The sequence below is a fragment of the Balaenoptera acutorostrata genome, chromosome 5 (genome assembly GCF_949987535.1).
Source record: "Balaenoptera acutorostrata chromosome 5, mBalAcu1.1, whole genome shotgun sequence".
Lineage (NCBI taxonomy): Eukaryota > Metazoa > Chordata > Mammalia > Artiodactyla > Balaenopteridae > Balaenoptera > Balaenoptera acutorostrata.
Genome location: NC_080068.1, coordinates 92,657,034 through 92,678,592, shown reverse-complemented (window position 1 = coordinate 92,678,592; position 21,559 = coordinate 92,657,034). Strand labels below are relative to the sequence as shown.

General features: G+C 44.5%; 1 protein-coding gene across 1 annotated transcript in view; it reads right to left on the bottom strand.

Moving 5' to 3' along the window:
* PPARGC1A (PPARG coactivator 1 alpha) overlaps nucleotides 1-19,153 on the bottom strand; it is a 670,945-nt gene extending 651,792 nt beyond the window's left edge. Inside the window, exon 1 of the mRNA XM_057547094.1 lies at nucleotides 19,091-19,153. The gene's annotated coding sequence lies outside the window, so the exon portion shown is untranslated. The remainder of the gene's footprint in view (nucleotides 1-19,090) is intronic.
* Nucleotides 19,154-21,559: the final 2,406 nt, after the last annotated feature.

Sequence of the window (21,559 nt, the reverse complement as noted above, 5' to 3'; positions counted from 1 at the left end):
TCATTTAACTCCTAGAATAACCTCAGAAAGTAGATGTTACAATGTCCATTTTACAGATCAGAAAACTGAAAGTTAGTAACTTGCAGAGCTGACTATAAAACACCAGACCTTCACCATCACACTATACGTGGATTTCCTTCTAGAACTTCTACATGGATAGATTTCAATTTGGAGAGGTCAAACCTTTGAAGCAACATAGAATTCTTACACAAATCTGCCTGAGAAGATGTAAATGTTGCAGAGATTCTTTCCTTCCCAGTAAAAATGGAGAAATCTGAAGCCTGAATTATACTCACTAGTAAAAATGATGACAGAATTAATAACTGCTGTGTGGAATTCATCATTACAAGTAACCTTTCTCACTTCCCTTGATTTCATAAACACTGCATATTAAGTCTGGGCCAGATGCCTACAGACATCTTTGAAGACAGTATTTTATCATCTGAATATTCAGCCATTTGAAGAAAAAAAAATAGCTTGTTCCAAATTCCTCACCCTTGTAAATGTTTTTAAGACTTAATAGAAATATAGCTTCATACCTGTTATTACTTCTCAAATGACCACCCACAAGGCCTCTTCTGTTGTGAAAGACTTTCTCAGAATCCAAAAACTGTCTAAGAAAACAATTATTTCTTTTCATCACGCTTCTGAGTCTGCTTAAAGACAAGAAACTACAGGGAATTTGATTACAATACAAATAGATCTAAGAGTAACAGTAAAGGACGATAACTAAGCTATAATAATCAGCACTTCAGCTTGGCTTCCTAATCAAATAATTCTTTGATTTTCGTGACTTTGTTTAATCTATAACATTCCTTCCCAGCATATACCATAAACTTTGATTTCATGTTTGCATAAAAATGAATACAGTACTCATATTTGTGTTGTTTCTTATCGACTGAAATTAAGTTCACCATAAAATAAGGATTTTAAAGTTTTCTTAAACACTCAGGGCTCATCATATTTTCTACTCGAGCTACAGAAAATCATATGACTATTCCTTTTTAGACTACAGAACATCTTTTTAAAATGCTGGCTAACATCTAAATCAGGCAAGACCCTAATGGCATTTTCAACAAAGAGTCCCTCCTACACATGTACGTAGGTCAGTTACTTATTTATTTTCGTCCATTCCTTCTGCCTACATTCCAGTCATTATATTCTATACCATGAAGTGCCTCATGGGACCAGGAGGGTTGAACTGGGTGATGGTTAGTTTTATGTGTCAACTTGGCTGGGCCATGGTACCCAGATATTTGGTCAAACATTATTCTGGATGTTTCTGTGAAGGTGTTTTTTGGATGAGATTAACAGTTAAATTGGTGACTGTGAGTAAAGCATAATGTGGGTAGGTCTTATCCAATCAATTGAAGGCCTTAATAGACAAAAACTGACCTTCCTGAGTAAGAATTCTGCCATCAGATGGCTTTGGGGCTCCAATGGTGACTCTTCACTGGGTCTCCAGCCTGCTGACCTACTCTGCAATGTTTAGGCTTACCAGGCCTCTACACTTGCATGAACCATTTCTTAAAATACTTCTCTCCCTCTCTCTCTCAAAACACACACACACGCACACGCACACAGTATGTCTGTTCTGTTTCTCTGGAAAACCCTAAAACAGGCTGTTTCGGAAAAGTCTAACGTTGCTGTCATTTGTATCAGTCTCAGCTTCTTTCTTTAGTTAACAGAATGTATGAGAATTGCACACGTGGGTCTAACAAGTTCTATTCTCTCAGCCACGTCCTTCAGTCATTCTGCACTAGTTATGACTTGGAATGGGTGAAGGCTAGAGTTGTCTCACTTCCTTGCTCATGGTCAGCCAAAAGGCACTAAGGCCACATCATTCGCCACTCTTTTCTAAATCACAAATCCTGAGGTCACTGTTTCTGGAGGACCATTTCCCCAGGGCCTCAAGTAAAAAGATAATTTACTTATTTTTTTCATAAACTGGAAGACATACATTGAAATTAACCACTGTTGATTGGGGGCCTACTGTTCCAAGTGCTGGACACATGAAGACAAAGTGTGCTGCCCTCACGAAGCTTACAGTCTAGGAAGGGAGACATGAAAAAATGACAAAAAAAATACTATCACTTGCACTAACAACACTAACAAAGGGCCTGAGATTTCAATCCTACCACTATCATAATGCTGTTTTAGGATGAGGTAGAGGATGCTGGGGCGAATCAACATGGGTTGAATTGTGTCCCCCCCACCCCAAAAAAGTTCACGAAGAAATCCTAACCCCCAGGACCTCAGAATGTGACCATAGTTGACGACAGGGTCTTTGCAGTGTGATTATGTTAAAATGAGCCCCTTAGGACGGGGCCTAATCCAATATGACTGCTGTCCTTATAAGAAGAGGAAAATCTGGACACAGACACAAACAGAGGGAAGACAACGTGAAGAGACACAGAGAGAAGACAGCCATCTAGAAGCCTAGGAGAAAGGCCTGGAATGGGTCCTTCCCTCCTGGCCCTCAGAAGGAACCAAACCTGCTTGCAGCTTGACCTTGGACTTCTAAAACTGTGAGAAAGTAAGTTTCCATTGCTTAAGCCACCCAGCCCATGGTACTTTGTTACAGCAGCCCTAGCAAACTCATACAGAGGTTAAGCTTACGAATTATGCAGACCAGTGGTTGAAGATAGGAACAAATAAGAGAGTTCACATGAAGGCATAACCAGCCTAACTTGATGGCTGACTTGAAGTGAAAGGAGAAGGAAAGCATGAGATACTGGCTGACTTGGGTCATGAGTATAGTTAATTATGAAAGTGGCCCCTAATTCCCTCCCACCCACCCCACCTCCCATGCCCATCACACACATGCATGTCCTTGTGGTGTGGCCTTGCAGCTCCTCCCATCAAGAGGTAGAATATACTTCTCCACTCCCTGAATCTGGGCTGGCCTTCTGACTTGCTCTGACCAATAGCATAAGACAGAAGTAATGTTTTACAAGTTCTAAGCCTAGGCCTCAGGAGACCTTGCAGCTTCCTCTCTCTTGCTTTTCTTGGGAAACCTGTGGTCACTACTATGTGAATGAGCCTGGGTTAGCCTGCTGGATGATGGATGCATGGATACATGGCTCAGTTAACCCCATATCACCAGCCAACAGCCAGCCATCTGCCAGATGTATGAGTGAGGCCATCCACAGCCAGCTGACTGCAGACATAAGTGAACCTAGTTGAACCGGCAGAAGAACCACCCAGCTGATCTTAGCCCACATTCCTGATCCATATAATTATGTACTTATAAACGGTTGTTGTTTGAAGCCACAAGGTTTTGGGTGCTTTGGTATACTGCAGATGTTAACTGATATGCAGGATGAGTATAGTTGCCTTTCATCCAGATAAGGAATTCAAGAGTAACGCATGAGGAATTCTGTCTTTTGACGCACTGTGCTTAAAATATCAATGGGACTGTCAAGTAGCCAGTTGGTTAAATAGTTTTGGAATTCAGGAAGGAGATCTTGCCTGGAAATACAAATCTGAAAGACTGATTTCCATGTGTGAAGAGATTGCCACAGGAGAGCAGGAATACAGTAAAAGGAAAGGAGATCAGAGTGGGGACCCCAGGAACATCATATTTAAGGTCAAGCAAGGCAAGAGTCAATGAGGGAGAAGAGATGTGATGAAAGATAGGAAGATGCCACAGAAGTCAAAGCAATTCCTCAATAGAGTCACAGAAATACCTAAAAAAAAAAAAAAAAAAAATAGAACTAGTAAGAGTCCCAGCCTTTGGGTATTATGAAGCCATTGCCAGGAGAGTTTCAGCAAGGTGGTGATGGGTGAACCCTTCTTAGAGGTCATTAAAAAGTGAGTGGGAGGGGAGGATTTGTAAACAGTGAGTATCTACAAGTTTCCTGTTGAGGTTGGCACAGAGGTCACCTGCCTGGATCACTATCTGCCCCTTTGCTCCAGCAATCTTTGAGCCACTGAGAGAGACCAGCTTCACAGTCATGCAGATTCTTGACTCTGAAACGTACAGTCACATTAGTTGGGCTTTTTCATGCCATCCAACTAAAGAAGGAGACAGGCACCCTCTAAAGGGAAGTAAAAGGTTGATGGAGGAATTTTTCAAGATGGGAGTGGAACACTTATTCCTAAGTGTATGGAGTCACGAAGCCATAATGATGGATCAAAGTCCTGCGGAGGATGAGAGGGGACGATATTCACAGGTGCAAGAAAAGCCGGAGGTGAAAAGATGGAGATTTCCAGATATGAGACAAAAGATTAAGGGAATTCACATTGGGTGACCATGAATCCTCACCTGGGAAGGGAGCCAGTGGTGGGCAGAGGAGTTGAGGACGGTGGGCAATGTCTGGAGTTGCAGATACGAACAGTGAGTGAGCTTGATGACCCATACAGAGCTTGGTGAATGGCACTGAGTTTGGGGACAATAAAATCACAGTGGCATTCTTTAGCATGACTGGGTTTTTCCAACAGCAGGCAACAGCTTGCATGTAGAAGCAAACAAGGCAGTTGCTTGGACTGACCCAAGACTGGGATTTTGTGGACAGATATTAAAGGGCAAAGGATTAATAAGGGCTTTGAAGTTTTGGCAAGAGAGTGGTTAAAGTGATGTATCGGGTTCTGCGCTGGCTAAAAAAGCAAGGAGGAAAGTATGACTGATGAGCTGAGAAAAAAGGGAGAGCAGTACAAGGACCAGGGATCTTGGAAATAAATAGGTGAGGCAGCAGAAAGGCTATGAGGCTGTAGTCATGTGTGATGACACTGGAGTTTAAGGTTCCAGGAGCAGAGCCATTCCAAACGATAAGGTCAGCTGGTGACTGGGCCACTGTGGGAGGTGAAGTGTTGCAACTCGGAGACTAAGCCACTGGGTCCATCCTCCATGCACAAATGCTGAAGATCACCCTGGTGATGACAGCTGGGGGAGAGGGGAGACATAAGCCAAGTGTCTGGGCCCTCAGGGGAAAAGGGGAAGTGACAGGGAGCTGATAAGAAGACCAGGAGGAAGGGTAGGATACAGTCTCTGGGAATTTCACCGGGGGCTACAAGAATCACATGGTTTTGTGTGATAGTGGCCAAGTAATGTTCTGGAAGCAACAATGACCACAGCTCCTCTGGGCCTAAGGGGTATGGACAAATGAACAGCCACTGCCCCCACTGTATCTTCCTAAGGAGGAATCAAACTGTACTAAGGGCAAGATTTGGGGAAAGGGAGTTTATATTGTTAATAAACCAAGGTGTGCAAAGGCATTATGGAAAAAGCTGTGAGGAGGTCAACAGAGAAAGGAAGTGGGGTGAGCCAGTGAGAAAAGAGAATGCCCTTCACTGTGGAATTGAATCATTATTACTTTTGTATAAGTTTTTATTTGCACAAATATCTCTAAGATTCGTCAGATCTGGGTCCAGACCAGACCAGCAATAATGATGCCTTATTATATAGTTAACATTCCTCTTCCCTTGGAAGTATCTCAGGAATGACCAGAGATACTGCTTAGAGTCCAGACTTACTCCTTGTTTTGAAGTTTAAGTAGTTCTGTGAGTGGAACAAGAAAGATTTTTCTCTCCATAGGTCTCAACAGAACATAAGCCAGGAGGTTTTGTAGAGATAATATGCCCTGGAAAGAGAGGAAAAAATGCTCATTTGATAACCAGAGTTAAACTCTTGACATAAACTATTTGCTTGGATCTAGCGTTTTATTCTAGCAGCCCAAAGAATTTGAAAAACTAAAGACGAAAGAAGGTCATAATTGATATAAGCATGACCTCTTGACTGACAAAGTCATTATAAAAGTTTATTTTGAATTTTTCAAATGGACAAAGAAAAGACTGTAATACGAGGTTCGTCTCCTAATAGCCTCCATCTGACGGGTAGCTGCTGGGGGTATAAGTTGGTGCATCTCTTCTAAGAAACAATTAACACAAAAGTCGTAAAAACTTGTATGCCCTTTAACTCAGCAGTTCTACTTCTGGGTATGATCCTGAAGAAATAATCATAGATATGCCCCAGGTTTAGTCATAATTGGTGACAACCTAAACACCCAACATTTAGGAGGATGGTTAAATAAATGGTCCTATAATCATACAATGGAATACTGCAGAGACATTAAAAGGGATATAGAAGCATATAAAATATTACGTGGCAAGTTAGTTATGATTTATTGGGCCAAGATCAGGTTATAAAATTGCTTACACGTGATACCAATGTAAAAATGAAATACTATGTAGGCCTAAAACAAAGACTGGAAAGATATCCGTTAGAATGGTATCTGTGATTATCTTTAGATGTTTGCATTATGCATGGTTTTGATTTTCCTCTTTTTTCTGAATCTTTCTAAGAAAAATCTCCAAAATGAAAATGTATCATATCTATAATAAGAAAAATTAATAATATGCTTTTATCAGTTTCCTAGTATATGATATTCCAAAACAGTACCTTAGAAAATCAGGCTTAAATATATTTTTTAAATTAAGTAGTAAAGTATAAAAGAAGAAAGTATTCCCTATTCTTAAAAATGCAGAACAAAAGAAGTATTTGTCCTAATTTTGAAGAGAAAACTCCCTTTTTAGCAAAAGTCCTTTTTGGGTTGGTGCTTAAAGGAATGTTCCTACCTCTATGTTCTGATCCTTTTTGAAACAGGGGCTGATACCTGTACATTCCCAGAAGGAGTCAAAGGTTATTTTTCTTTTCAAATGATCAATAAAGATTTTAGCACCTATTTTGTGCCCTGCACTGTATTTAATGTGTGAGTCATGCAAATGATGTTTAAAAAAAAACTCAAGGCATTTATAAATCAACTAAGAAAAAGCTGTAACTATTTAAATACAACAGATGTAAAAGAACTAATAAGAACAACAGCATTCAAGGAGTGCTTCCTATTTATGAAGACTTCTTAAATACCATATATACCCAAATATAAGATTAGGCATTTTCCCAAAATTCTCCCAAAAAGAGGGATATTCAAGTATCTTCAAAGGCTTTCATATTACAGGACATTCTCTAATTACTTTATTTAAACAATTAAGTAATGCTTGGGGAAGACTCATTAGCCTAAAATGACCTCAGTCTATGCTTTTTTGAGATGCTCTCAGAGGTCACTTGACAGAATCAGTTACAGAGGAGGCAGAGATTTAATAAAGATTTCGTCATTGTTCCTGGAGTGAGACCCCACAATGCAAATGTTTAATATCACTGTAACGAGCATTTAAAAAACAACTACCTAAATGAGTATAATGCATATTTATTTAACATTTACTTTATTTCCAGTGGGTATTCGGTGCTACTGTAGTAAAAAAAAATGGTTTCAGAAGGCAAGCTCTCCTTCCACCATAATGATAGTGACTAAGAGAGCACTTTATAAACACTCCCCAAAATATCATCATACTCGATTTTACTACTACAGTAAAAGAATGAATATGGCCAAATTTGGGGGAAATGAACCAGTATTTATTTTAATGCACATAAACAGGAATCAACCTATTGGTTTTTGGAGGGGGTAGGGGTTGCTGTTTGGTTTTTTTTTTTTTTTTTTTTTTAGAAACTTGTTCTTTAAGGCCAGTTTAATTGGGGAAAATAATCCTAAAACTATTTCTAATGCATCTGTTACTAGCAGGGTCACAAAATCAATTAGCCATGGAGTCCTACTTCCTAAAAAACAAGCATTCGACAAACATTGTAAAGATGATTCCGTTCCCCTTCACAATTTTTTTTTGGCTCTTTTCACAATGCTATGTAACCCTTTTAGTTTGACATCACGAAAAGAAAGAAGTAAACAATTTCATTAGCACTGCTGCACGGGCCTCAGAGTGTGTCCCCAACTTCAGAGGCTACGTCACTTTCTAGCTTGGATGACTAATTTTAATCCAGAAAATGTTTAGCAATCCATTAAAGTGCCATAAGATCCAAAATAAAACTTTACGTTTGATTTACTAATTAAACTGTTCTCTTGACATTGTCAACAGAGCAGATTTTAAATGATGCAAAGATCTTAACTTTCAACTAAGTTGGAAAGCTTTCTTGCCTGCTTGTGACAGAACAGAATGGAAAGCAACTCCCCTATTTAGATTACTGACTCACATGATCCCACCTCTGCTAGCTCTGTCCCTATGCTAAGCAAGAGAGAGGGAGGAGGACTGCTGATGGGAGGACTGTAAACTCGTCCCTTGGAAGACCCTTTATAAACTTCCAAAGTTGAAACAATGAGTAGGGCAGACCCTGCCCCCTCACCTGTTCTTCTCTCTATATAACATTTTTTTTTCTTTCTTTCTTGGTACTTCACACAATTTGAACGAGATGATGGATGGATCGATGGATGGATGGCTGGCTGGACGGATGGAAGGAAGGAAGGACAGACAAATAGATGATAGATTGACGATAGGTATATACATATGGAGACAGATACAAAAGAATTTATATATTATATATTATATATATGTCATGTGATCTATGTCTCTCCTACTAAATTAAAGCTCCTTGAGGGTGGGGATAAGCACAATAAATTGTAGGTACTCAATAAATTTGGTTGAATGAAAAAAAAATTGACAAAAAAAAAAAAAAGAACAATCCTTGACAACTACTCCTTGACAAATTCCTTCTGCGCTTTCCTTCTGCCTGGAATGCCCCCTCTGCCTCATTCTCATCTACCCGAATTCTCCCCATTTTCCAAAGCCCAAAGCAAATGTCACTGCCTCTTTAAAATCTTCTGTGATTCTTCCAGCCAAAAGGAAACTCCCCATCATGCAAATGACCACTGCACTGTTATCCACTCCTTTCTTAAAGCACTACCCATTTTCTAACCTTCTCTGCACAGAGGTGAGGTTCCACTTGAAACCCACACCCAAGTTGAAGGCAGCTGGTTTTATCCATCTTTTATTTCCCTGTCACCCATCGGTTCGTCCACCTGAAGGCAGCCTAGCATGGTGGTTAAAATTAAAACATGGGCTTGGAAGCCAGACATGATAGATACAGATCCTGACTGTACCACTTACTGACTGTGTGACCTTGGTTGTCACTTCACCTCTCTGTGCCTTGGCTCCTTCATTTGTAAAGGGCAATATACAACACTGATAACAGTACCTACCTCTAGGGTTATTCTGATGACAAAATGAGTTAATCTATGTAAAGCACTTTAAAAGGTTTCTGGAATGTTATAGTAAGTGTTCAATGCAAGAACTCTATTATTATCGACTCAATCTAATGTATTGAGACTACTATGTGCCAGGCACACTGCTGGACTGCCACATCAGTAGGTACTCTATAAATATTTGAGGATTGATGGAGAAGACCTAACACTGACTCAGCTCTTTATTAGTCAGGAGCAAAGGTCTTCCCAAGGTCTCATTTAACCTTAACAACCATACGAGGGGATGGATGTCATCATTCCTACTTTTATGGAGAAGCAAATGGAGTCCCTTCTGCTCTGAACTGCACAAGCACATATTTGATGGGTGAAAAGTCTCTATAGTGTTCACCTCACAAGCCCTCCAACTTCTAGAGATTTTTTTCCATCCCCTCCTGCAGCTCCCTCAACTTCACCAGAAGCATCCTTTTTAGCATCTGTTCAGCCTGACTCCTATCATTAGATACATTCTTGTGTGTTTATAATGCACCACTGATTTGTTTCAGACTAAATCGTGGGATCTAAAAATAAAGTGATGTTGAACATATTTCTTTGCATATTAACTTTAAAGAAATAGATTAATCTTTTAGAAATAATCAAAAATGAATGATCCACTCAGCATGTAGAAGTTACCAAAAAATAAAAAATTAAAATTAAAATTACAACCCCTCAGATTCCCACTTTTCCTCCTTTATCCTTTCTGAATTTATTAATTTAAGTATATACTTCATAACTTTTCATTTTAAAAATTAAGAGGTCTAGTGAGCCTACAGTAACCCAATCATCTTCTTCCCCGGAGACGCTTAAATGAAGGCAGGATTCATTTACTCTCCAAGTCAAATTCCCATTTTCAAAAATGATACTGTAGAATTGTCCTCATCATCCTAAGAGACGGAGCAAATAAGAATAAATGAAGGGACACATATAATGGCATAAAAGTTTTCTGAAATTTCAGACACTTTCCAACACATCTGTCTGTCTACTACAGGCCGGGCATGATGAGGGATCTTGAACTGAAGAAGGCACTGTTCCTCCCCACAAGGAGCTTCCTAAGTGGTAGGGGAGGTGAAACTTACACATAAACGATGACAACTCAGGATGGAAAGGATTATGGGAAAGACAGTGATGGGAGTGGGACAGAGAAATGAACTCTTGCTGATGTAAAAATACGACTCATCTATTTGATAAATTATTTAAAATGCTTCCCCCTTCAACACACACTGACACACACCCATTTTGACAATATACTTCTTTTCTTTCTTTGCAACCTGAAAACACTCTCACTCATGAGCCCTTGGGTGTTTATCTTAAGCCACCAACCAGCCTTGGTGGCATCATTTTTGTCAATTTGATGTTTTCTTATTACTCAGAAAGGTTACATCTGCAAATAAGTATACATTCTGGTTGCAACACTAAATAATGAGGCAACCTGCAGTTCATAAGACGCAGTCATTCCATGCCACATTTCATTTTGGAAGAGGGAGGGCTACAGTCGACTGTGAACAATTACCAAATCATCAATGGAATTCAATAAATGTTGTTTAAAAAAACTAATTATTTGTTACAATAACCAGCTACTACTGCCACTTTGTATTTGGAGGTTTGTAAACTACTTCCATTTGAAATGTAATTGATTCCATTTTTATCATTTGTTCAAGTTTATGGGGTTGTTCTCATCCTAAGAGATGATAACATCTATTTTCAGCAAATTATACATTATAATTCCTCATTCAAAAGCTGTAACAGAAAACAAAATGCTAATTTATGCTGTAAACAAAACTACAGAATCATAATCATTCATTGTTAACTTTAGGGACTGAACTGCTACTGGAAATAATAAATTGGAGCAAAATGTGGTAGGGGGTGTTGGTTAGACTCTTTCTTTTTGTTTGTGCTTTTTTGGCTTGTTTGGTTTCGTTGTTACACAACTAACACACTTTCTAATAGGCTTTCAGGCAAGAGATTACATGGATTTTTTGTCTTCTCCCAGATATAAGCCAGACGTTCTTTGCCCCATAGCTATTACCTGCAGCTGGATATTTCAAACCTACAGGAAGATGTGCTCACAAAGCAATCAGAAGCGCACCAAATCAGAAGCGCACCCTAAAAAGGGGCGGTGTATGAGAACCGCACGCCTGCTTCTACATATGTCACTAAGCTTCCACACCCACATTGCCCTTTACCCCAGCGATCGCCCCCCGTCTCCGTGCCTCTCCCATATAAGCATCCCTCTGCAGCGCCTTCTTGTCAAGGTGAGCCTTGGCAAGCTTCCCCCCTGTGTCAGGGAATACATGGAATAAACAAACAAACGGAAGTCTGGTAACTTTAATAAATCAGGTCGATTCTTATTAACCACAAAAAGAAGGGGAGGGTACACGTGGTTCCATCCAGACGCTCTGCTTTCCTTAAGTAACTATCTTCACGTGAAACGACAGTAACAGCGCCTAACCGTATTTTCTCGTTTCCTTTTTTTTTTTTTTTTTTTTTTTTTTTTTTTTTTTAAATATAGGGACTTCCCTGGTGGCGCAGTGGTTAAGAATCCACCTGCCCAAAAAAGAAAAAAAAGAATCCACCTGCCAATGCAGGGGACACGGGTTCGAGCCCTGGTCCGGGAAGATCCCACATGCCGCGGAGCAACTAAGCCCGTGCGCCACAACTACAGAGCCTGCACTCTAGAGCCTGCGAGCCACAACTACTGAGCCCGTGTGCCACAACTACTGAGCCTGCACTCTAGAGCCTGCGAGCCACAACTACTGAAGCCCGCACAACTACTAGAGCCTATGCTCCACAGCGAGAGAAGCCACCGCAATGAGAAGCCTGCACACCGCAATGAAGAGTAGCCCCTGCTCGACGCAACTAGAGAAAGCCCGCACGCAGCAACGAAGACCCAACACAACCAAAAATAAAAATAAATAAATAAAAATAAAATAAAATAAAATAAATATATATATATATATATATATATATATATATATATATATAATCCAAAAGAAAGAAAGATGTTAATATAATTACGTCAAAAATGTGAATTCTTTGAAGGGACCAAAAAGTCACACTGCCGTCTTGAGTAAATCACTTTTCTGCTGCCCTTTCATTTAATGCCGTCTGCTGTCCACATTTACATCTCCAGTGGCAAAGTGTGATCACTGATTTCCTGTGGTCTCTCTCTCTGGAAGTCTGCTTCCTTGATGATGACTACAAAGGGTAGGTGACCCCATTCTCATTCCAGTGCAAACCCAGCACTTTTACATTTCCACTAGGGCCGCGGGAACGTGAAACTAGAGAGAGACTCTTTGCCCTCTTCGCTGAGACTGTCTTGCTGTAACTACTGACATTTAATGTTTTCCCTCCCCTTCCCACAACTATATTTTAGAAGATCACGATACAAGGGATGAACCACTAAAAGGCATTAGTTCATGATGGACATAAATGTTAGGTGCGTGATTTGGTACAGAAGACACATGTTATAACGTCGCCATGACGAGAAAGGTAAATCTCAGTCTAAATCGCAAACACAGCTATACACAGAACGAACCCAAAATGATATGTTTGCTTATAAAAGGAGAGTGAGTTATGCCTCAAATATATATATATACACGCATACACATACCTATACGTAATATATATATATATATAAGCTAGGGTTTTGGTGCATCTGAATGATTATTTATAAAAATTATTCTATTCGTGTATCTTAAAATTACATTTCTTCTGTAGAGTGTTATCTTACTGATGCCCACATACATTTGGAATGAGCCCTCCACTAAATCATAATTATCTGATGTTGGGAGCTGGCAATCTGAAGACCCTCTCTATTTCTCAACCTGGATGAACCATTCAAACCTAAAAGAATGGTAAACTCGAACATTCAGTCCATCACCAAGAAACAAAAAAAAAAGCATCAGGTAGTTATGGCTGATTTCGCCAAAACAAAAGACTTCAACTCATTCCTAAACAGAATTATACCTGGTTATATAAATAACCAGGAAAAAAAAAATGAGCAAACTTGGACAAGCAAAGGATTTCTTCATTATTTCATGAAGCTGGTAAATGAATGACAGCATAACAAACTTGCTAGAAACGTACCTATGGCCACACAGCATCTTTCTGTTGTACTGGAGAGCAAGTCAAGCATGGAGAAAGAGTAAGTGGGACTCTGGGCTCTGAAACCAGACTGCCTGGAGGATGTCCCAGTTTGGACCCTAATTAGCACTGAGGTCTGAGGCAAGGTACTTACCCCTCTGTGCCTTATTTTCTTCATCTATAAAATGGGAACAGTAATAAAGGTATCTAACTCATATGTTGTGGAGATTAAAGGAGTCACATACTTTTAATTTGGAACAGCATTAATAAATGGTAGCTATTGTCACTGTACTTTGGTTCCCAAGTTTTAGGGTAACAGCACTTTATACAGAAAAGGGAACAAGATTTTCAAGCTTGTACCTTAAAGAAGCTACCCTTGCTGGAAGAGCCACAACAAACCCAAGTTATTACAAGTCTCTTTTACTTTTCTGTTTACCTAGGAGAAACCCAATGTTGGAAAAACTGGGATAAGGTGAGCTGGATTTAGAGGGAGATTCATTTAGAGGGAGATACATTTCTAAAATGTATTTGAAGTAAATATATAGAAATGCACCTAAAAACTAGTTTGCAGTTCATACCCTCATCTTCAGGGAAATTAAAATGTTTTTAAACAAAGAAGCCCAGTTTATATTTTTCCAGCTTTAAGATATTGGCTTCCTAACAACCTTGTAAACGGAGGACAGTCCCAAGTCTTGGCTCATCTCCGTGGATCCAAGCAGTGTTACCACTTTAAGAATTATGGGGCTTCCCTGGTGGCGCAGTGGTTGAGAATCTGCCTGCCAATGCAGGGAACACGGGTTCGAGCCCTGGTCTGGGAAGATCCCATGTGCCATGGAGCAGCTGGGCCCGTGAGCCACAACTACTGAGCCTGCGCGTCTGGAGCCTGTGCTCCGCAACAAGAGAGGCCGCGATAGTGAGAGGCCCGCGCATCGCGATGAAGAGTGGCCCCCGCTTGCCACAACTAGAGAAAGCCCTCGCACAGAAACGAAGACCCAACACAGCCATAAATAAATCAATCAATCAATAAATAAAATTAAAAAAAGAAAAGAATTATGATATACCCAGAAAAGAGGGGAAAAAATATCGAATTCTTTACGGTACTTGGACTGGACGGAAAAGAAGTGCTCCTCAGCGGACTGTTTCTGCTTTGGCTATCTATATTCACGGAAGGAGTGCCAAGCCCCACCCCTAACCCTCCCAAAAAACAGGCAGTCAGCACAAGCGTTCAACAACTTACCCAAATCCATTAATGATTCTGCACTGAAACGTCTAGCCTGCTTGAAAAGATACAGTGAGTACAAAGAATTACAGGTCTTGGCTAACAAAAGTCCAGGGCTGAATTCAAAACAGTCACTGTCTACTCTGAGAAGAGAGTGTGTGTCCTTATAAGGATGCCATTTTCCATTTCAAGTCTGGCAAATTTGAGGGAGTGGCAGGGGGAGGGGGTTAGGAAAGAAAAAAAGTTAAAGGCAGAGTCGAGTCTGCTGGTGATGCCTTTATCACGAACTCAGGTTTAAGCTACCCAGTAACCAAAGAACTGGTCAATCGGGTGAATAAAGTCAGATAGCTGGCCTTGTGGACACCCAAGCAGTCAGCTAATTGGCTTCATTTTTCGCTTTCAGTTGATTGCTTCAATATCATACAGACCTGGCCTGCTTCAATTTGGGCTTACAGAGGGACAGCTAAGAAGGTGACCCAGGTCCCAGCTGCAAGCAGGAATGACCAGTGCGCAGTCAGTTTCCTGATGGAGACGGAAACTTCAACAACTATAGGAGAGACTCGCAGGTTGAAAAAGCACAACATAAAAAGATAGAGTTGGGTTCTGGAAGCTTGCACTACTGCCATCCCTAGGCGTGAAACTATAAATTAAAGAATGGTCTGTTGTCTGCTGCGCTGAGCCAAATCAGAGACATTTCATATACGCACTTTAATTGGGGTTTTCATTCTAATTGAAGAAATAAATTCCACCTAAGCAGATGCTCCCCGCCCCACTCTCACTATGGTATGTTTTGCACATTGGCAAGTGGGTGCAAAATTTCTGCAACGTGGTCCCTTCTGATATAAGATGGAATTTCCCAGTTTTTAAATGGTAACATATTCGGCTCTAATACACACTGGGCTCTCTCCAAAAAAATCACCCCAATCCACCCTCCCCCTGCTTTAATAATAAAATGTCACAGAATAGCTAAAAACCTTCCAGTCAGCCATGATTCGTGTTTGGGTTTTCTGGGTCTGTTTTTGTGTTTAGTAAGGAATAAAGGCACCAGTCGTTTCCAAATTTCCAGGTCTCTACATAAAGAACCACCATTTTCATTAGTTTTTTCACTTGCTTGTTTATCACCAGAGGTGTCATAATCACGTTTCTTGTGAAAATGAAAGTAATCAAAATGCCTTGTGATTCCAGGAAAAGAGCTTCTTAGGGAGACATGCCTGCGTTCTATTGATGTTGTAAAAAGGCTTCTTTTACACGGTATTAGATGTTGAGAGCATATCATATTGATCTAGAAATAAAAAGGTTGATTTTTTTTTTTTTTTTGGTACAGGGAACCCTTCCCTTCATAAGCACTTTCTAACACTAGGAATAGGATTTTATTTTTAATTGAGGTGGAGTAAACAAATTATATTTGAAGAGCATTGCTATTTTTAGGGAATGGAAGATTTGTAAGCTTTTTGGCAGCGATTCAGGTAAAAATCATGAATAAGTTTCACTCTTTCAAATTTGGCCCAGGCCTCCCCCTAGCAGCCCTGCCCAGAGTCCAAGATGAGAGTTAGGGTTGCCTTTGTTTAATTAATGCTTTTTCTCCGAAGGAACAGTTAGGAGCAGGTTTCTTAGTCATTTGACCACGCTCAAATGCTGAAAATGCAAACTGGCGATCAATAAGAACCTAGGTCCTTATACCTATATATTCTTCGTCCCTGAAAATGGTGATAGGGCCGCGATGGAAGCCGCAAGTCCTGGTAAGACTCATTGCCTGGCTGCATTTACCACCAGAGATTAAAGCCTCGGTAGCACTTTGAGGGCACCTTTCTCTAATGATGTACATCTCTCATTTGTTTCTGTACTTTATCTTAAAGTTCATACCGCACCAGTGGAAGAAAAAATCAATATTTCAAATAATCTTCCTTTCCCCACCATACAATTCCACTGCACTAAGAGTAGCACGCCGCCCGGTACCGGCCTGTGAGCTAATCATCCTCCACAAAGCAGCGCCAGCTGCTTTGTCAGAAATTCTTTCCGATTTTCTTAGCAACATGAGTCTCCCTTTCTAGAAGAAAGATCTTGCCTTTTGGGAAAACGCTTTTCCAAATCAAGTTAAACTAACTTTACCCGAAGAGACCGATAGTTTTCCTCTTTTTAAAACGCCACCCCCGCCCCTTCTCTGGTTCTCTCCTTCCTTTACTCCAATCCTGCCCGCACCCCTCCCTCTCGCCCACCTCCTTCGGTTTCCAAGGAGTTTGCACGTGATTGCCTGTCTTGCAAAATCGGGCCGTAGCCCTTCGCTTTTAAAGGCTCTCAAACGACTTGCTTCCTATCTCGTTAAAAGGTGTTGCCAAACCTCCCATCGCTGTAAAGCTGTATCTCTGTGAGCTTCCTTACACCCAAATCTCCTTTCTCTCTCCCTTGGGAGGTAAACAAAGTGCTGGAGTTTCGCGGCCCAGAGGTGCAGGTCGGAGGTACGCGCCTGGAAACTTATCCTAAAGCAGCTGACTCCCGGACTCGGGGGCGCGGCGCTGCCAAGGAATCCCGAATCCCGCCCCGGCTTGTGCGGGGTGAGTGGCTCAAGCCTTTCCTACACCTCTCGGTCCTCAAAGACCAGCTGGGGTTGGTTTCTGACTCATCGACAATCTCACACACACACGCGCACACACACACGCGCGCGCGCGCGCGGGCGCCCGCTCCTGGAGAGCTGGAGTTTGCCGAGCCAGAGGGATTGTTGGCTCTCGGCAATCCGGAGCCGGCGCCGGGAGGCACGGAGAGCACCCGAGGCAGAGTGGTCTGGAGAAAGCCCCCAGCGCCTGCCTCGGGCAGCCGGGGTACCCCTCGAGTTCCCCAACCCCAGCGCCCGCCCGACCCACCTCGGCAGTTGCTGCAAGTTTCTACTCCCAGCAGGGCCTCCCGTTTCTCGGCTGCCTCGCCTGAACCCCCAGTTCACGCCGTCACCCCGCCCCCCGTCGTCCCCCCTCCCCCCCACCGCGGCCCCCGCCTTCCAGAGCTCCGCACCCGGCGAGCTGCCGGCATGCTTCCGGGGAGCGGCCCAGACGCCCCCACCCGCGGCGGCAGCCGGCCGGTCTGGCCGGAGCTCGCCGCCGTCTCCCGCTGATGCAGTCTCGGCGGCAGGAGCCTCTCGGAGGCTCCCGGGCCGTCCTGCTGTATTATTCACTCGGATGGCCGCGGCGCTTTCTGGAGAGCCCACGCCGGAGACGCGAGGTCTTCGCCCGGCGATTACTAGTTCGGCAGTCTCAGCTTCTTGGAAACTGGGAGTGTTGCGGGGGCAGCGGAGCGCATTTTTCTGTCGTTTCGCTTTGGGGTATTGGCTCTTTTGCCGGGAGCTCGCAGGAGCGCGCTGCGCCCCGGGCCTGGGAAGGAGCGCGCCAAAGCCGGCGAGTGCGGCGGGCAGCTCGGCTAACGGCCGAGGCTGGCGGGCTAGCTGGGAAGGAGAGACGCCGCGGCGGCTGGGCGAGCCGGGCAGAACAGAGCTCTTTTCCTCGACGCCCCGCAAACCCCGCCGGCCCGCTCCCCCCGCGGCGCTGGCTCCGCCGGGCCCGGGAATCCCCCGCGCCCCGGACCGCCCGCCGAGTTGCTGCTGCCTTTCACCATTGCTCCTTCGCCTCGCCTCCCGCCCCAACTTTCCCCAGCCTGGACTCGCGCGCGTACACACACACACACACACACACACACACACTCACACTCTCTCTCTCTCCCCCCTCCCTCGACTCCAGCTCCACTTCCCCGTGTAGTTTGGAGATGACAGATGCCTGTAGACTTTCACCAAACAAGCGGTGGGGGCAGCAGACTACAACAGTTATTTAATTAAAAGGCATTTTTCCTCTCTCTTTCTCGCTCTGGCTCCCGGAATAGCTTCTGCACGCCTAGACCCTGAGCACATTCCTGTCTCTCCAGGTTACCGGTGGCCCACTAACACCCATCTCCTTCCACGCCCCCCCCTTCCGGCGTCTACCCCCAGCTTCTCCGCGCCCCCCGAGTCACACCGACAAGCACACCTCGAGGCCGGCGGCGGGGAGCGTCGAGGGCACGATGCAGCCGGACTGCATTGCACAGTCATCAAAGTTAAGTGTGTGTGTTTGTGGGGTGCTTGTGCGCGCCGGGGGAGGCTCGGGGTCATGGGCAGCGGAGCATCCACTCTGCCCCCCTCCTCCTCGGGGTGAGGGGACGCCTCCACTTGAGACTGCAGCCATTTTAGGGAAAGAGGTGGCTCGGAGCCCGGGGGGCAGTGGAGGGGGAACAGCACGTCGCGGGGGACTCAGAGCTCCGCAGCCCCTCGGCGCAACTGGAGGGCGGGCAGGCGCCGGGCGCACAGGGGCGCGGCGCCCGCGGCGACTTGGGGAAGGTTGCGCTCGAGTTCCCTGGTTTTGCCTGGAGTTGTTCGGGGTAACGTGCCGGCTCCTACCTCTCTCTCTCGGGTTCCCGCTGGGCTGGGAGGTCGGGGCGGGGGGTGGGGAGAGGTCTGGATGGTAGATTGGACAAGGGAGGGACGCAACAGACCCTGGAGACTGGAAAGCTAGTGCTGGGGGAAGGCGGACACCTCCTCTCGCCGGTTGGCACAGACCCAGACGGTGCGACCCACTTGGCCCCCCCAGCCTCCCCACCCCCTCCCGAGCCTCTGCTTCCCCGCCGAGTGCCAAGTGAGCGCACGGCTGGGGGCACGGGGCGCGACGCCGACCGGCACCGAGCCACCCCTTACCTGGTTGGAAGGGGTTTCCCAGGAGGAGCCGTAGTTGTAAAAGAAGGAAGAGAAGAAGGTGTCTTCCGACAGCCCGCAGCCCGCCATGCTCTGGATGCAAATAAAATGAGGAAAGAAAAAAAAAAAAAAAAAGCACACACACAAAAGCAACCAAAAATTTTCAAAATCAAATTAAACCAATAAGCGAAGAAGAAATTCTCTCGAAAAATAAAAGGAGGGGGAAGGGAACGGCAAAGGGAACGGAAACTCTCGGCGGTGCTCCCTCTCCGGCTGAGGAGGGATGCTCGGGCTGCTGCTGCCGCCGCCGCCGCCGCCGCCGCCGCCGCCGCCGCCGCCGCCTTCTCAAGACGGTACCTAGAGAGGTTCGTCCTGACTTGAGCAGCCGCCGCCGCCGCCGCCTGTGCCGGCTGCGTGTGTGCGCGCGTGTGTGTGCGTGTGCGTGTGTGTGGTGTGTGCGCGCAGAGCGAGAGACCGCAGGGGAAGCGAGAGGGCGAGAGAATGAGCGAGCCGGGATGGAGGGCGCAGAGGCAGAGCGGGCGGGCGTGTGCGCGCGGGGGTGCGTGCGTGTGTGTGTGCGCGCGTGTGGCTGGGTGTGCGTCTGTTTGGGGAGCTCACTGGAGAGCCGGGGCCGTCACGTGGGTGCGCTGACTCCGCCGGCTGCCGGGGACAGCCTGTACTACAGCCACGGCCACTAAATAAGCCCTCGCTGCCAGACCTTTGCAGTCCCCCCCCCCCAGGCCGGCAGCCAACCCTCCCCGCGGGTCTGTGCGGGCCCCGAGACTGCAGGGGGCGCGGTTGCGGCGGCGGGCAGGTGGGTGGGTGGGGAGGGGGTCGCCCCAAGCCTGGACTGGGAAAGAAAGATACCGGCGGGGAAGCACTTGTCCCCCGCTACGCCCCGCACCCTCCTGGCCAGCCTTCCTCCCACCCTCTTTGAAGATTTTTTTTTTTTTTAATTCCTAAAATTGCTTTCCCGTGCAGGGACCCCTCTTACAGCCACGGGGAAATTATTTTCACACAGTTGCTACGTCTCAATTGGTTTTTTTTCCTTTCCCGGTGCCCCACGTCTCCCGCGCGCGCGCGCGCACACGCCGACACACACACACACCCGTGGCCGCCTCCTCCCATCCCAAATGCAAACCCACTTCCTTTTGCTGTAGTTAAGCTAAGTCAATGCTACATCAAACTAGGCTAGGCTGAGAGAAACTGGAAAGTGGATTTAGGGGACAATACTGCCCCAGCAGGAAGAAAGGCTCTAGTTTGGCATTCTGTTGATTTAACAGTTTAAAACGTAGAAGGATTTTGTAGCTTCTGCAATGAAATTCAGGCCCCTTGAGTCACAATTCTTTAAATGGAGCTATTTTCTTAAGTCTATTACATGCTATAAAACTGTAAACGGATAACCCCCGCCCCCAAATGGTATTTTAGGACCAAAGCTTTCTCTCAATTTTAGTAATTGAATATCCAAGGGGTTTTTCTCTGCAAAAAGCCATTCCTTACGTGCTCCCCCCAAACTTTTTTTTTTTAATTTTTTGATTTTATTTATTTATTTATTTTTGTCTGTGTTGGGTCTTCGTTTCTGTGCGAGGGCTTTCTCTAGTTGCGGCGAGCGGGGGCCACTCTTCATCGCAGTGCGCGGGCCTTTCACTATCGCGGCCTCTCTTGTTCCGGAGCACAGGCTCCAGACGCGCAGGCTCAGTAATTGTGGCTCACGGGCCTAGTTGCTCCGCGGCATGTGGGAATTTCCCAGACCAGGGCTTGAACCCGTGTCCCCTGCATTGGCAGGCGGATTCTCAACCACTAGCGCCACCAGGGAAGCCCCCTCCCCCGCAACTTTTTATAGATACCATAGTAAGTAAAATTCAGATAGAAGTCCGCGTATCAGTGTAGGGTGCTCCTACAAGTATTTGAATCCTTCCAGGACAACTTGAAACAACCTGTTATAGACAATTTATACTGTTTTCTTTCTGAATCCTTTTTCCAAATGCTGCCCATTTTTATTCAAACCAATTGTGTTTTTCCAAGACTCCACACTTGTTCTTTTAAATTCCCCACTTGAGGTCGAAATCCTCTGTGAAATCAACATTTCCACAACAACCCAGTGATGTCACAAACATTGGCTCATGATTTCAGAGGGGAAATAAAGCAAGAGAAAAGGATCTCTCTAGAAAGACAGCTTCTGTTTTCCTGCAAATGGCATTGCTCCTAGTAGCGATTCAGAAAACATATTAGATTTCTGGTTAAATACCTGTTTTCTTTTTTCTGAGATTAACTTATTTTTCAAAGATATGTCAAATGATCTTAAAAGAAATAGGTCACCATCCTCTTTCCTGGGTTCGTGAAGAATGGTGTTTCAAATCAGTGGTCCCTAATCACACTGGCCACTAGAGATTTTAATAAAGGGGAAAAAGATTTTTTTTTCTAAAAAATGATGTCAGAAAGAACACAGAGAGATTAAATTTAATGTACTAA